General features: G+C 43.8%; 1 protein-coding gene across 2 annotated transcripts in view; it reads left to right on the forward strand.

Annotated features, from left to right (window-relative positions):
- Nucleotides 1–2281: 2281 nt before the first annotated feature.
- LOC112445030 (four and a half LIM domains protein 1-like) overlaps nt 2282–16094 on the forward strand; it is a 61164-nt gene continuing 47351 nt past the window's right edge. The window contains exon 1 of one of the 2 annotated variants that reach the window (XM_024988465.2): nt 2282–2418. The gene's annotated coding sequence lies outside the window, so the exon portion shown is untranslated. The remainder of the gene's footprint in view (nt 2419–16094) is intronic. The other variant, XM_024988464.2, reaches the window with a different exon arrangement.

Raw genomic sequence — 16094 nt, forward strand, 5'->3', positions numbered from 1 at the left:
AGGCACAACTTGGATGACTCGTAAGGGAATTAAGCTGAGTGAAAAAAACAATCCCCAAAGGTTACACACTGTATGACTCATTTATATAACATTCTTAACATAACAGAATTATAGAAATGGAGTACAGATGAATGGTTGCCAATGGCAAGGAACTGGTGGGGGTAGGGGGAGGGTGGTACTGGGGAGGTGGCTGAGGCTACAGGAGCAACATGATGGATTCTTGCAATGATGGAAGTATTTTGTATGCCAACTGTGGTGGTGGATACACGAGTCTACAGGTGATAAAATCATGATAAAATTGGATAGAATTAAGTACAAATAAGGTTTCCCTCGGAGAAGGCAATGGCACCCCACTCCAGTACTCTTGCCTGGAAAATCCCATGGATGGAGGAGCCTGGTAGGCTGCAGTCCATGGGGTCGCTAAGAGTCGGACATGACTGAGCGACTTCACTTCCACTTCTCACTTTCATGCATTGGAGAAGGAAATGGCAACCCACTCCAGTGTTCTTGCCTGGAGAATCCCAGGGACGGGGGAGCCTGGTGGGCTACCGTCTATGGGGTCGCACAGAGTCGGACACGACTGAAGCGACTTAGCAGCAGCAGCAAGGTTTCCCTGGTGGTTCAGTGGTAAACAATCTGCCTGCCAATGCAGCACATGTGGGTTCGATCTCTGGGTCAGGAAGATCCCCTGAAGGAAATGTAAACCCACTCCAGTATTCTGCCTGGAAAAATCCATGGACAGAGGAGCCTGGTGGGCTGCACTCTATGGGGCTGCAAAAGAGTTGGACACGACTTACCGACCAAACAATGGCAAAGTACAAATAAAACTAGGGAAATAATAAGATTGGTAGATTATACTAATGTCAATATTCTGGTTATGATTTTGTAGCTTATGATCTTGCATCATACAAGGGGAAACTGGGTAAGTACCCAGTAAAAAATACACGGGATTTCTCTGTATTATTTCTTACAAACATGTGATCTACAATTATCCCTAAAGAAAAAAGGAACAGAAAAGAAATATAAATCAGGTCATGTCATGCTCCAGGGGTAAGTCATTCATTCACTGGCCTTCCATTGATTTTGCAATAAAATGGCTTGTCCATTGACTAGAATGCAGTCCACAATCTGGTCCCTGTCAACCTATCCAGGCTTATGCTGGCTCTCCCTAGGCTCTTCTGGTGCTGATCACAACCACCACCTCTTAGTCTTAAGGAGGTTAAGATTTGCCCCTCCTGGGTTTCATACGTCTGCTTCCTCTTTCTGCAAGGCTTTCTCCTGGCTCTTCCAATAGTTGCCATTTTATAAGTTTCAGGGGCTCGGCTAAATGCCACCTCTACTTTCCTAACCACACAGTTTGCACCCTCTTTTTTCCCTGCACAGGCCTAATGCCAAATCTGATTATTTTCTCACTTCTTGGTCGTCTGTCTTCCCCACTAGAACTGCAAGCTCCGAGGGCAAGTGGAGGGTGTTCTGCTTGACTTTGCCCTATTAGCCTGAGCGCCTGGCAGAGTGCTTGGCACAAGGTGAGGGCTCAGTAAACCGAATGTTGAGTGAATGAATGAGTAGCCACGTGCTGCTCTGCCATCGGTGCTTTTCCGAATGATGTAAAGCCCTCTTGTATGGTGGCTTTTGGCTAATGGTTGGGGATCCTTTCCGCTCCCCCGGCCGATTACTAAGGGGAAGGGTCGCCGGTGGGTCCTCTGGCGTCCCTCAGAACACAGGGCTCTTGCAGTCTGGGGCCAAATCGCGGTGCGCCCCGGACCCGGGCTGCTTTGCAGGGGGGTGCGTAGGTTAGCTGGGGCCCGGGTGACGCCACCTTCGCTCGACTCCCTTTGTTGCTCCCACCTCCCCGGCGCCGGCCGCTGCCGCCTGCAGTGACTCGTGACTCCCCGCCGGCTCGAGGGCTGCGGCGCCAGGGGGGGGCTCGGGCGCCCCCGGCCCGCCCTCCCCTCGGCCTCCCACGCCAGCCGGGGAAGCGCTCGCCCCCGCCTCCTCGGCAGCCACCTTCCCCGCGCGCCCGCGCCTTGCAGTCGGCGGGCCGCTCCCGAGGCGGGGGCACGTGGCCGCGCGTGGTGCGTGGCGCCCCAACCCCACCCGCCCCCGGCCGGGCGGGCTCCGGCGCGCGCGCCCCGCACCGCAGCCCCCGTGGGCCAGGCCCGGGCTGGCGCGCGCCCCGCCCCGCCCCGGCCAGCCGCGCCCGCCCCCGCCCCGCGCGCGCGCGCGCCCTCCCTCCCGCCTCCCCCGCGCGCCCCTCCTCTCGCGCCCCTCCCGCGCCCCTACATCCACCGCCCGGCCGAGGGGGCTCAGTCCGCAGCCGCCGCCGCCGCGCCTCCGTATCGGTGCTGGCAGCGGCCGCCGCCGAGACAGCCGTGCGGGCGAGCATCCCCAGGCAGTAAGCCCGCTTTCTCTCCGCGTGTGAGTGCATGCGTGTGTGCCTCCCGCCCCGTGGGCCCGCGTCCCGGGGGAGCGGCTGCCCTCCTACCCCCCCGCCGCTGCCCGCGGGCTGGCCCCCGGGGCGGGTATCTGGGGCCTCGGGCCTCGGCCGTCCGGCCCGGGGTGGGGACTGCGGGCCGGCCGGCCGCGGGGTCCCCTCCCCTCCCCTCCCGCCGGTGCGTGCCTCAGCCTCCCCTCGGTTTTCGGGCTCTCGTCGCCGGGGTGGCGGGTGGAGGGGATCAGGAGCGCCCTGGAGGTGGGGCAGCGCGAAGGGAGGAGGGGATTCTCCCCATTTTCCTCTTCGGAATGGTGGCGAGTGGGAACCGAGGGTACGGGGCCCTGGGCTTTCTGCCCGGGGGTGGAGGGCAATGGGGGTGGGGCGAGGTGGGGGGCACCTTTCGATTCCCTCAACGAAGATAGCTAGCTGCGGTTACGGGGAGTGGGTAAAGATGAAGTGGGGGGGCGTCCCCTAGGTTTTCTTGAGGGTGGCGAGAATGGGGAGGAAGAGAGGAAGGGAAGGGAGGGGGAACCTGCCTCGGTTCGTACAACGAGGAGGGCGGGCGGGAGTGTGCAAGGGAAGGAGTAGAGGTGAGGGGCTCCCAGGGTTTTTCTCGTCGAGGATGCTGGGGGTGGTTCGAGGAGTGGGGGTGGAGTGCAGAGGGAAAGAGGAGGACATGGAGGGCCCGCTCTGGTTCTTCTCTTAGGGGATGGCGGGGGGTGGGCGAATGGGGGTTGGGAGAGGGGGATTTCAGCTCCCAGCGCGAAACCTAGAGAAGCTGGAGGAAGGTTCTGTAACACGGGTTGAGTCTTAGAAGGTGGATTTTCAAAACTGCAGGGTGTGACCTTTCCGTCTCAAAAAGCGTGAAATCCCAACAAGGTGCCGTCTGTTCTAGGCTCTGGGAGAGAGGTTTCTGCTTTCGAAGTTTCTCTTTTCTCTTCCATTCCTTGCGGCCTCTTCGCAGGCATCCAGGACTAGGTAGAGATTTGGAAATTGGCAAGGGAAGACTTGGTGTGGTTTGTGTTCGGCGCTATATGATTTTCTGCGTTTGAGACTGTACGGGTTTCTCAGGTTTGTTTTGATTGCCCCTTACAATACAAATCCTGTACCAGCGAGACCCCTTGGGAAAAGAAGAGAACAAGGTTTATTAAGGGGATTCCAGGTTTGGTTTTTGAATTTCCTGAAGTGCGAGAGATACGTCGTGGTAGTATTTTCCTTGGCTTTCAGAAGATGTAGAAATAGAATTAAACGTACGTCTTTGCTGGAAGTCCCTTATAGTCATTTAAATTATTCTATCGGGATTGTCTGAGCCCCCTTTGATTTGAATTTGGAGTAGATCCAGTTTTCCTAATTGGAGCCATCATTTTGTAATTGCCTGTAATTCTTCCCTGGGTTATCAAATCTATGGCAAGCTTATAGAGCTGCAGGAATAATTTTTTTTTCGTTATCTTGATTAAGACAGTTTTAATGTAAATTTTATGTTGTTCCTTGGAAATGTGAACATTTGCAGAATAGCATACATTTAAATTATGAGCCCCTTGGAATTTTGCGAAGCCTTTTCCTCCCCAGCTCATCTCCAGGAACACAACAGAACCCTCCCCATTCTTTACACTGAGGAAGCAAGGGCTTCTGGGATGGTTGCTTTGCTTTTGGAAACTCATGCTCATATTTTCTTAGGAAGAATACATATTGAAAAGGCTCAGGCCTTTAATGTGGTGAGGCTATATGTGCTTTCCCATTTTGGTTACATAAGGTTCCAATCTAGTCTTTACCTTTAGTCTTTAAAAATGCTTATTTAACATTTTAAGAGCAAATATAATCTTTATGCAACAGGAAACTGGTCAGATATACCATGATTTGTGCAAGCCACCTACCAATAAGTATATAGTCTTAAGACTACCATACAGATTCTGTAACTATATCTGGTTTTTGAAATTCTGAGTTACCATTCCCATATTGAATTTTTGGAGAACGAAAACATTTTTTTTTCAACCAAGTCTAGATTTTTGAGTGAAAGCTTAAAAAAATGGTATAAGATTTAAATTGGTAAAATTCCCCTTATGTGATACCAGGAAATTGAAGCTAACTTAATGTGTCCAGCTAATGGACCACTTAAACAAGATAATTTATTTGTGTACTGGAAATGATAAACTGAAAATGTTTTAAGTGAAAATAGAGGTTTTGATCTCAAAGATGGACGAGAGTACATTTAAATGAACACTGTTATTTGCACCATTTCTAATGTTAATGTGATACCCAATTCTATACACTGGTCAATGATCTAAAAATAATACATTAAAAGTGCAATTTAAATCTGATATTTTCTCATGTGAATAAAATGCTGGGAGTGGTTAAATTTTTTACAGAGAGAAGCATGTGATGGTGGTGGGCCCTAGAATTTCTCTAGACAAAAGGAGTAAATGAAGTGTCTTTTACCCAGCTTTTTGAGAATGTGGTGTTTGCCCTTCAGGACTGGAGGAGGGGAGAAAAAAAATAAACTTCAAAAATTAACAAAAATATGGTCATATATCTTTCCAAATATTTTTTACACTTGGCTTAGTTGCGATATGCAGGATCTTTCATTGCTGCACTAAGGCTTAGTTCTTCTGTGGCACGTGGGATCTTAGTTCCTGACTAGAGATCTAACCGTGTCCCCTGCATTGCAAGGCGGATTCCTAACTACTGGATGACCAGGGAAGTTTCTCTAAATATTCTTAAAAGTTTTGCTTATATACATTTGAAAAGTAATTTGTAAATCAAGCCTACAAATTAATTTAAGACCTTGACTCTCACCTCTATAAAGTTTTGACGTTAAAAAAAAAAAAAAGAGCTGTTCACTAAAGGATGGACGTGTTAACCTCAACCTCCTGAGGCTGATCCCCCTCTGTTTTCCTGCTTCCCACCTCTGGGTTCCCTTCTTTCCCTCTTGTGCCAACTTTTATGACCTTGTGGGAGTTGAACAAATGTTCATGCTTGCTTGAACTCTAGGCCTTATCTATTTGGCTGCTATCCCCAACTTTTACCTACAAAATTTTTTTGGTTAATTGAATTTTTCAGTTGTTTGGATTTGGAGTAAAAGGGAGTAGACTATAATTATTTTCTCTTAAAAGATCTTTTCTTTCAGCTCCTGTTGGACGAGAGCAAAGAAAGGTTCTTTTTTCTTTTTGGTCAACAGAGTACTTAATTAAGCAGACTATATGACCATTTATTTATTCAACCAACATTTGCTGAGTTACCGCCTCTGTTGGAGGCTCTGTGCTAGATACTCTGTGCTAGATGCACAGTGGATAAGAAATGGCTCCTGCTTTCTGGTGCAGTTATTAAAATGAAAAATAGACAGTGAATTCATTGTGAATAATCGAGAGTTGTCCAGAGTCTTTTCGACTGGACAGTAAACATTCTACAGCCGTGCAAACAGGGGAGCCATTTTTTCTGGGGTATTTACTTACTGCATAAATTCCATCTCACCTTCCCAACGAAGACATAGTCTGTCAGTTTGGGTACTATGATTTATAAGTCATCTTAAGGCCAATGGCCTTTTAAATTTTTTATGTAATTAGGACATAGCAGATTTCTTGATTTTTAAAGTTCAACATTTTGTATGACTGTAGATAGTAATGGGCTTCCCAGGTGGTGCTGGTGGTAAAGAACCCGCCTGCCAGGGCCAGAGACATGTAAGAGATGTGGTTTGATCCCTGGATTGGGAGGATCTTCTGGAGGAGGGCCTGGCAACCAACTCCAGTATTCTTGCCTGGAGAATCCCATGGACAGAGGAGCCTGGTGGGCTACAGTCCATAGGGGCGCAAAGAGGCGGACATGACAAAAGTGACTTGGCATGCACATACAGAGTAGTGAAAACATAAACAGGCCAGCGTTCTTTCCTGTGACTTAAAGCAGCTTCTGACAGCAAATTGGGCCAAAAAATTGATTTTTCTGTGGTAAGCTTTGACTTATGGGTACCAATGAATGATGGAGCGTTCAGGAATAGATAAAACTAAATGAGAGTGCGAGTAAAACTTTGTTCTCCTGTGGGGCTCCCTCCCAAATGTTGGAGAGTTCCCATCTGCGGGTAGTTCTAGACCAGTGATTTTGAACTGGGGCACTTTTGCCCCCTAGGGGACATGGAACAATGTCTGGAAAGAGTTTTGGTGGTCACAGCTTTGGGTATGTCTCGTGGGTAGAGGTCAGGCAAGAGGCTTAAACAGTCTATGATGCACGGAGAAGCCCCCTACAACAGAGTATCACCTGACCCCAATTGTGAATAATGCTGAGGTTGATGTAATTTCCTGTATGAAACACAGTAAAATGTAATTTTAGGAGAGAACACTAATACTGTCTTGATTTGAATAAGGATTTGAGCTTACTTTACTAGTCTTAAGAGTGACTAGTTCCTGAACATCAACCCAAATAATTAAGACTGATAAAAGCTGTCATTTATGGTACTTAACCCTGTGCTAGGCCCCTGTATACATTGTATAGTCACTTCAGTTTTTAAATGAAGAACCATCCTCAGAGAGGTAATTTGCCCTTGGTCTCACAGCTGGTCACAGTTAAACAGAGACACCAAAATTAAGATTGTCTACTACTCCTCGGAAGTTCATGGTTTTGAGCACAACATCATACTGTCTCCCTTGTGGTGTGCTCCATTCAAAATCTTACTTAAAATCAAAATTACAATATGTCCTATATACCATTGAGTTTGCTGAAGAGTAATTAAAACTATGAATGTTAAATTTGATCATATGGAAGTCGGGGGAGAAAGAGAACTGACATTACTTGAAGGCCTACTATTAACTCTAGAAAATATGTGAGGGACTTCCTTGGTGGTCCAGCAGTTGAGAATCTGCCTTGTGGTGCAGGGGATGCAGGTTCAATCCCTGGTTGGGGAGCTAAGATCCCATATGCCGCGAGGCAATAAGCCCTCATGCCACAATGAATATCCCGTGTGATCCAACTCATGCCACAATGAATATCCCGTGTGATCCAACTAAGACCTGAGGTGGCCAAATAATTTAATTTTTTAAAAAAGAAAATAGGAATTGAATTTATACCCATTATGTAATTTGATCCTGACAGCAACTGTGCAAAGTGGTTATGATGCACGGATGAAGTTGGTTAAGTACCTTGTCTAAGATTACACAACTAATAAGCGGCAGTTGGGATTTGAACTTCAGTCCTATGAGTAAGCCATTGTCCCTTGCTGCGTTCTCTGAAGCTTGGGTTGCTGAAGCGGGTGAGGCAAGGAGCCTACTGCAGAGAGGTGAGTGAGTAGTCCTAGGTAAAAAGTCTTTTCAGAGGTAATGTGTTGTAGAAATGGATTACAGCCAGGTGGAGAATGGAGAGGTGAGCCACTATACCTTCCTCAGTTGAGGAGAATGCAGGTCAATATGAAGTTTGTTCTAGAGTTCTACCCAAACTGAAACTGCAGTTGTCATTTTGGAGAACTTTGTAGTCTGTCTACCGTGAAAGTTTTAAACACTGTTTTATAATGGTGAAACTAAAAGTTACCTAATTGCATGTATATCCTTGCCACAGCTTACCTTCTGCCTTTTTCGAACTGTTGTATAGAGCTTAACAATGACAGCATTTAGTTTTGTAGTCTTTGTACACAATTTAAACATTTGTTTTTGCTGTGGACATTGTTTTTACAATAAACGTCATCAAATTCATGCTTGTGTTTTCCATATGGGGGTGTGTGTTTTGTTTTGACAGCTAAATATTTATTTTAACTTTAAATGTGTTGTGTTTTAGAGCATAAAAAGAGGAAAAATGAAAACCAGCCCAATAGCAACCGTATTTTGTCCGGCAAGCTTTTTGTGTGTGTGTGTGGGTAGAAGAAGTACCTCATGTTTCATTTCGTTCACTTTAAAGGAATTTTAACAGTGATCCTCAAAGGCCAGGATGCTGGAAAAAAAAGAGAGAAAGATTATCTAGATAAAATGTACATTTTGATTTCCACATAAAACTGTGAGCAATAGATTCTGATTATAATAATAATGTCCTGATTCTGACTATAGCAATCAGCCACTTGAGTAATCAACCACTGTATGTGGACATGTTTTGTGATACTGCCTGATTTTGTTACCCCTTCCCCCAGGATTTTAGAGTGGACTTGAGAAATCTGGTAAAACTTGCAAGAATACATTCATCATTTTGAAAATCTATTTTTAAAATAAGAACGGCACTTTTTCATTGTGGGGAAATTCAGAAAATACAGACAAGCCTAAAGAAAATAAAAATCAGTTATAATCCACCACCCCCAAATTAGTGATAGTGTTTTGAATTTCTTGTTTAAATGCAGTGATTTTTTTTTTAACGGTGGACCCAAGTCCATTGCAGAATCTCCAGTTTATAAGTGTAGTCTTAGGTTTTTAAAAAAATTTACCAAAAAGTCTGAATTACTGTTGCATCTCTAGATAGAAGTCGTGGTCATGAAGAGTGAAATGAGAATGCCATCCAAGAGTTAGAGAAAGATCATGTGGCCTCCTCCTGTAAGCTTCTGAAAATACCTCCTCCTCCAACTTGAGTAGGAGAATTTCAGCTAAAGGGCTGTTAGAATCCACCTCCCTTTGTTTTACAGGTGAGAAAACTGAGGCTCAAAGAGGCCAAGCGCATGATCCAAGGTTGTATGATGTGTTAATGTTAGAGTTCCAATTTGAAGTTTTAGGTTCTCCATGTGTAGGTAAGCTTTAATTTCCTAATTAATAACTCTTCAAAGCCAGAACCTTCTGTTGGCCTGTCTCTCAAGAGAACAAGTTATTATGGTGAAAGTATGTTAACTATATAGTAAAGGATACCAAAAAGGCCATGATTTTCTTAATTTCAGAAAATGATCAGAACAGTTGTTTGCAGGAGTTTATCATGTTATTTGCTTTATTGAAATTGAACATTAGTGGTGGGAAACCTCTTTTGAGCAGCTAGCCTTTAATTTCTTTTGGCCTGGGAGGTAAGGACAAGTACCAAAGCCTATGGAATATGCCTAGAATCACAGAAATGCAGCAGCAACTTTATGAGTCTTTACACATACTAGCCTGGAAGGCCCCAATTGGAGCCACCGCTGCATGAAAGTTTCCTTTGCCTTTATAAAATGAGATGTCTTAAAATTGTGGGAAAGTTAAAATTGTGGAAAAGAAATTTTAAAGATGTATTTGCTTCCAAACTTGGTAAGTTCAGTTGCAGCAAACACACATGCGCGTGCGCCCACATGTGCGGACGTTGTTTTAAATCTAGCACGGTGAAAAAAAATCAATTCTTCGACTTTCCTCCCTTTCTTTCTTGGCTGTCTTTGTTCTTTCTGTGGCTGCGTGGGTCACTCTCTTCATATCTCCTTTGCCTGAATGTCTATTTTACTCTCAGGGTGACTTTCCTTCTTCTTTTTTTTGGGGGGGGGGTCCAATGGACTCTGCCCACTTGCCTTTTTTCCAGGCTCCCGGAGCCCTCATCAAGTTCCTCTGCCGCCGTGTCTTCCCCTTCCCTCGTTTGCCAGGATTACAGTTAGCCCACCCTGGACCAGGTCTGTTTTTCAGCCTAGGATAGGCAGGGAAGCTGCTCTCTAGAGCAAGTGTGTGGTGAGATCCAGTGTTGCTTGATACAGAAATGTCACTGCTAGAACAGAATTCAACAGAGTACATCCGGTGATTACATAGGCTGCATACACATGTAAACCTTTAACACAAAATCATCCCTTCTCTGTGGCCAGGGGCCCAGCCAATGCTAAAGCTACATGGAATAATGATTATGGATACTCCCTGCCAAGGGCTTACTATTTGAACAAATGAGAAAATTGTACCCTTGCCTAGGGGTGTGTTCTGAAGTAGTTTTTGCTCCTGTTCCTCATTATTGCCTGCTAATGAGTATGTATATTGTCGGTGAGCTGCCAGCTCTTCCCAGCTTCCTGCAGTATGCTGTATTTCTCTTCTGACAATGGGTTTTCCTCTGTATTTAAACCAATGAGATTTGCTTGCACTTTATTTTGGGAGTACTCTAGGTGTAAAATACACAGATAAAAGATACATGTGTACTGGCTTTGTAAGTGCAATGAAACCTAGAAAAAGAAAAGAGCTATCAAAATAAGTCATGGTTGCCAGCATTCTACTTTCTGTAGGTTTTATTTACCCACCTAAAAACTCTGGTTCTTACATATGTTCAGGACATAGTCCATAGTAGACGTTCTAATCACAAGAATTTGCAAAATCCACAAAATTCTAAATATGCTTTTCAGTACTAAAGACATGATAGCTGGCAATGTAGAGATTTTATTGTCAAGGTTGTTTTGATAAGGATGGTACAAAAGTTAATTTCTGTACTCAACAAGTTTTGTTATTCACTTTCAGTTTTAGAGTGCGGATAAGGCTGTTTGGCATCTGTCAGATTAAAAATGTGTGATTTATTGGGAAGACATTAAGGATTGGTTTTTCAGTGGATCTCTGTCAGGTCTACTATAAGACTTTATTCTTGTTTGGGAAGCTGATTGTCAGCGTCTGTGTATAGACATAATTTATCGTCTACACTTCTGTGTGACTAGGTGACCTGAAGTAACAGGTGTCCCCCCAGGTTGCTTATAGACTAAAAAGTACATACAGGCGCACAGACACATCAATTCCAAACATTTTTATATCACTAAACCATAGTGGTGAATTTAGACATTTGAATTAACAAAATTTTCTTTTTCAAAAGTTTGTAAAAAGCACCCTGTAAATAATGATAGCTTCAAATACTTAAAATGTTAAAAAAATATATATCATCAGTCGGATGGTTTCTAGATGCTAAGGAGACACTTTGAGTTCCTTGTCAAAGATTCTACATCTCCAAATACCAGGGTCAGATCAGATTTTCAAATTCTGGACCCTTCCCTTCTGGGCCACAAGATGCAAAAATTTCCAGTGTAGTAAGCACATGTAACCACACTAAGGAAAAGAAATGAAGCAGCCAAGCTAATAGGAGGTAATAGGAGGTTTATACTTGCATCTACAGATAAAACAGTTGGCCTTTTTTGGAGCCACTTTCTAAATATCAACTTCCCCCAATTTATTAAAGAATAACATATATAATTATATATATTTATAGGTGTAGTGTGGTACAATAAATTAAGTACAATAAATAAATCTGTCATAAGTAAATTATAATGGATAAATTAGGAGTTCAGGATGAACATGTACACACTACTATATACAAAATAGACAAGGGCCTACTGTATAACAGGGAACTATATTCCATATCTTGTAATAACCTCTAATGGAAAAGAATCTGAAAAAGAATAGATATATGTATATAACAATAACTTTTCTGTACACCTGAAAACATTGTAAATTTGAAAACATTGTAAATTAACTACACTTCAATTGAAAAATGGTTAAAAATAATATGAAAAAAGGAAGTGTACAATGTGATGGTTTGATATACATATGCATTGTGGAATGGTTATTAAGATAATCTGATAGCCACTCTATCGAGTATAATTTATGTACAGTAAACTACATCCAGTTAAGGCATCTGGGTTGCAGCAGGGGTATACACCCATGAGGCCACTGCCACTCTGGGATGTGGAATATTTGGGGCACTCACTCCCCCTACATGCTTCCTTTCGCTTCTTTTTTTGCAGCACATTCTTCCCTTGCCCCAGTCCCCAGGCCACTGCTGATCTGCTTTTGTGTAAAAGCTGCTTTCTAACTTAGATTTGAAAAGTTTGTGGATCTTCCTTGATCCAAAGACCAGATATAAATCCAAAACACCCTTTTCTTCTGTGTATTTGAGATAAAATAATATTACAGGCAGATTCCAGGTTTGACTTTCTAGAATCTTTTCCTGATTGCTTAAAGATGTGTACTTAAGAATTTTGTCTGCGAGTAAACTATAGCCTCTATTAAATAGTCTCAGTACATACTTGGATTGAAGGGAGATAGAAACCAAGAGAGAAACAATTCTAATAAAATGGAAAAGTGGTATATGTTCTTCTGAAATAGGTAGTGACGTGTCAAATCCCTCAAGGATAGGACACATAATGTAATTTGAATCTTGCTTCATACTTATTCATAGATTAAGACTGCAAGCAATGAGAACAAATGTTTTACACCTGTAGATCTATACCTTCAGCTAGTGTGTGTATCAATATATAATTATTCAGGAATAACCCTATCCCCTGAGCCTTCCGAAAGATTTGAAATGGTTTCAGGGGGAATTTAAAGTGGATGGAAGGTATACCATCTTTACACACTAGTACAAAGCCAGCTTTTCACATGCTGACTGTTGCTTTCCCATTGATATATTCAGTTGAACGAATGATTAGGCAACTGAAGGGCTATAGTAGAGATAGGGGCTTCCCAGGTGGCGCTAGTGGTAAAGAAACTGCCTGCCAGTGCTGGAGACATAAGAGACGCTGGTTCAGTCCCTGGGTCAGAAAGATCTGGAGGAAGAAATGACAACCCATTCCAGTATTCTTGCCTGGAGAAGCCGCATGTACAGAGGAACTTGGTGGGCTACAGTCCATTGGGTGCAAAGAGTCAGACACGACTGAAGCAGCTGAGCGCGCACACACACACACACACACACACACACAGTATTGAGATGCAGTTTTTCCCTTCCTAACTCACTCCCTCAAAATAATCCATGTCACCATAATTTGTGTCTAACAAGCTTTCCTTTCCATTGCTGTCGCTCTGTCCTGCATCTAGTCTCCATCTGACGCTCCTGATTTCGACTGTTTCTGCCCTTCTTTGCTTTTCTTTCCCAGGTTTCTTCTTCCTCCTCTTTTTTGTCTCCTGATACTACTACTTCTCTTACGCTGCTCTGCTTTCTCATGACAAAGCTGTTTTTATAAACATCTCCAGACCAAGTCATCAGCAGACTAATTCCAACATGTCAAATGTCATCTTGGAGATTATTTTTCTGTTTCGTGGTCAGATGTCATCTTGGAGATTATTTTTCTGTTTCGTGGTCAGATGTCATCTTGGAGATTATTTTTCTTTTTGTTTCGTGGTCCAATAATTCAGACTCCTATTAAGTTTGGGGCCATGCTGGTGGTTTGAGAGTTGTGAAGGGTTGGTTTTCAGATAAAGTTGAGTATGTGGGTCTGTTATAGACAGTTGTTGAAACCATGATTCACTGAAAAGGAATGAGTGATGTACATTACAATGTTCCTACAAAACTTACTTTTACAAAGCTAAAGCAATTAAAATGCTCTTGCGGTAAGGAGATTTATTGTTCCTCAAAAAGTACTGGAAAGATTTTGTTTTGTTTTTATTGGGCATAACTTGCAGCTTGTCAGATCTTAGTTCCCTGTTCTGGGATCAAACCTGGGCCCTCGGCAGTTAAAGTGTGGGAGTCTTAACCACTGGACTGCCAGGGCATTCCTGGAAAGGGTTTTTTTTTTTTTTTAATCCTTCAACATTAGTCAAAATCTATAGAATGCACAACATACACCGAGTGAACCCTAATGTATACTATTAAGATTAGTTAATAGTTATCAATGAGGGTTCAACAACTATACAAAATATAATAATGCAGGGTATCAAAAATGGAGGAAAGTGGAAAGGGGTCTTATTAAGGTATGTGGGAACCACTTTCTGTTCAATTCTGTAACTCTAAAAACTGCTTTTTAAAATGTATATAGGTGTATAACACTGTCACTTTGCTGTATAGCAGAGATTGGCACAACATTGTAAATCAACTATAGTACAATTTTAAAATTATTGCCAAAAAATAAAGCTGCTTTAATAAATCTATTATTTTCACTTGAGATTCAGAAATATAATGAATATATCAGGCACGTTTTATTATTAACTTGTAGATAAATCACAGTGTTTGTTTTTAAGTATAGTAATGTAAAAGTTGGACATGACTGAATCTGAGCATAGCATAACGTAAGAGAAGTGCTTCTCACGAGTGCTGTGAGTTGAGTCACGCTGTGCTGTGCTCAGTCACTCAGTCGTGTCCGAGTCTTTATGACCCCCAGCAGGCTCCTCTGTCCAGGGATTTCCCAGGCAAGTATACTGGAGTGGGTTGCCATTTCCTACTTCAGGGGATTTTCCTGACCCAGGGATCGAACCCAGGCCTCCTGCAGGTGGATTCTTTCCCACAGAGCCGTGTGGAAAGCCCTTAACTTAGCCCACAGGCTCCCTGAATAGTGACAGTGTGAGCTCCTGGGAGAGCTGCCCAGCTGCTCACCACTCTCAGGTTGTACAAGAGTTACTGGGCAGCTCAGTGTGAGCACTGGGAACTGTCTCTGTCTGTGGTCACTGAGGCATCGTGCCATCTTTGTGGTGGAGTGGAGCCCCAGGCTTGACAAATTGCCTGCCTTACAACTCAAAGAGCCCCTTTTTGACCCTTGCATTTGTGGTGTCACCAGCAACAGTGACAATCGGTGAGCTCATGCCAACTCTTGGAGCCAGTATCCAGGGCAGAGTTTGATTGCTTTGGACCAAAGGTTATTTCTTGGCTTGTAGTAGCATAAATCTGACACCAGAACCTCCAGGCAATTACCCAGCTTGGCCAATGCGACAGTAAACCTATGTGAAAAGATGAGGTCTTTTAAGGTCTTACTATAAATGATTTCTATATTCCTGGAACTGAGTGAATATTATGAGCATCTTCAAGTACGTGTCGCTTTCTTGAGTTGGCTGTGTGAACAGACCATTCTATGTAGGCGTGGGTGGGTGGGGATCAGGCCTGAGAGGGACTTTGAGGCTGAGGGAGATAAGGAAACATTGGGATGGTGTTAAAGTCATTGGAAGAGAAAAAATGACAAAGCATTAGGAATTAGAACATAAATGAGGGCAGTCACTCAAGGAATGGCTGTCTTGGGGATGTGACTGTTCATGGAATGTGTCCATCAGCTCTGTGATTAGACCCAGGGTCAAAAACTTCATACAGTTAGCTGCAAAATTACTCATGAAGGGGGAGTTGGTTATCAAGTTCACCTGTTTAATGTATTAAATTTCATTGTATATTGGAAGAATTTTTAATGTATGGATCTGGTATATATACTTATTGTTATGCCTGTTATTAGGAAAGCTTTCACATATTTTTTCTTGATTTCAGTGCTTGACTGGTTGACTGTACATGTGGTCCTACCTCTATTGGAAGCACCAGATTTTAATGGGAAGGGGAAAGAAGGGACAGAGAGAATCTCTCCATTGAGTCACAATCCTTGATGGAGGCTCGGGATTCCAGTTTGGCTGCCAACGTCATGGGTTACTGTGGGCCAGTGGTGACCCGAATGGTGGCACAAGCACTACATTCCTTGTGGTCACCCTCACGATTGACACCAAGTTCTGCAAGCTGACTGGATTGTACGTGCAGTTCCTGTCCATTGTAGAGGCAGCAGAAGTAACGGTCTGACCAGTGCATCCTGTGTTCATCCCACAGGTGTACACAGGCTCACTCAGTCAGTCAAGAGGCCTGGCACAGTCTTGCTCCTCCCAGCCAGGCTGCTGGAAATAGCTGGAAAGCCTGTGGAGATGCTGTGATGATGGCAGGCAGGGCGGGTATGTGACAGGGTCTGCCCTGCTTACCCTTCTGCTGCTGCTGCCCTTTGTCTCCTCTTGGTCTCCCTTCCCCTCTGTCTCCTGCTTACCCTGGATTTTTCTGTTAAGGTGCAAGGAAAGTTCAAAAAAAGTTGGGGCCCCTTGGCAGAGGGCATCGAGTCCCCAGAGTAGTGTACTTT

This window comes from Bos taurus, chromosome X (assembly GCF_002263795.3).
Source record: "Bos taurus isolate L1 Dominette 01449 registration number 42190680 breed Hereford chromosome X, ARS-UCD2.0, whole genome shotgun sequence".
In the NCBI taxonomy this organism is placed as follows: Eukaryota; Metazoa; Chordata; class Mammalia; order Artiodactyla; family Bovidae; genus Bos; species Bos taurus.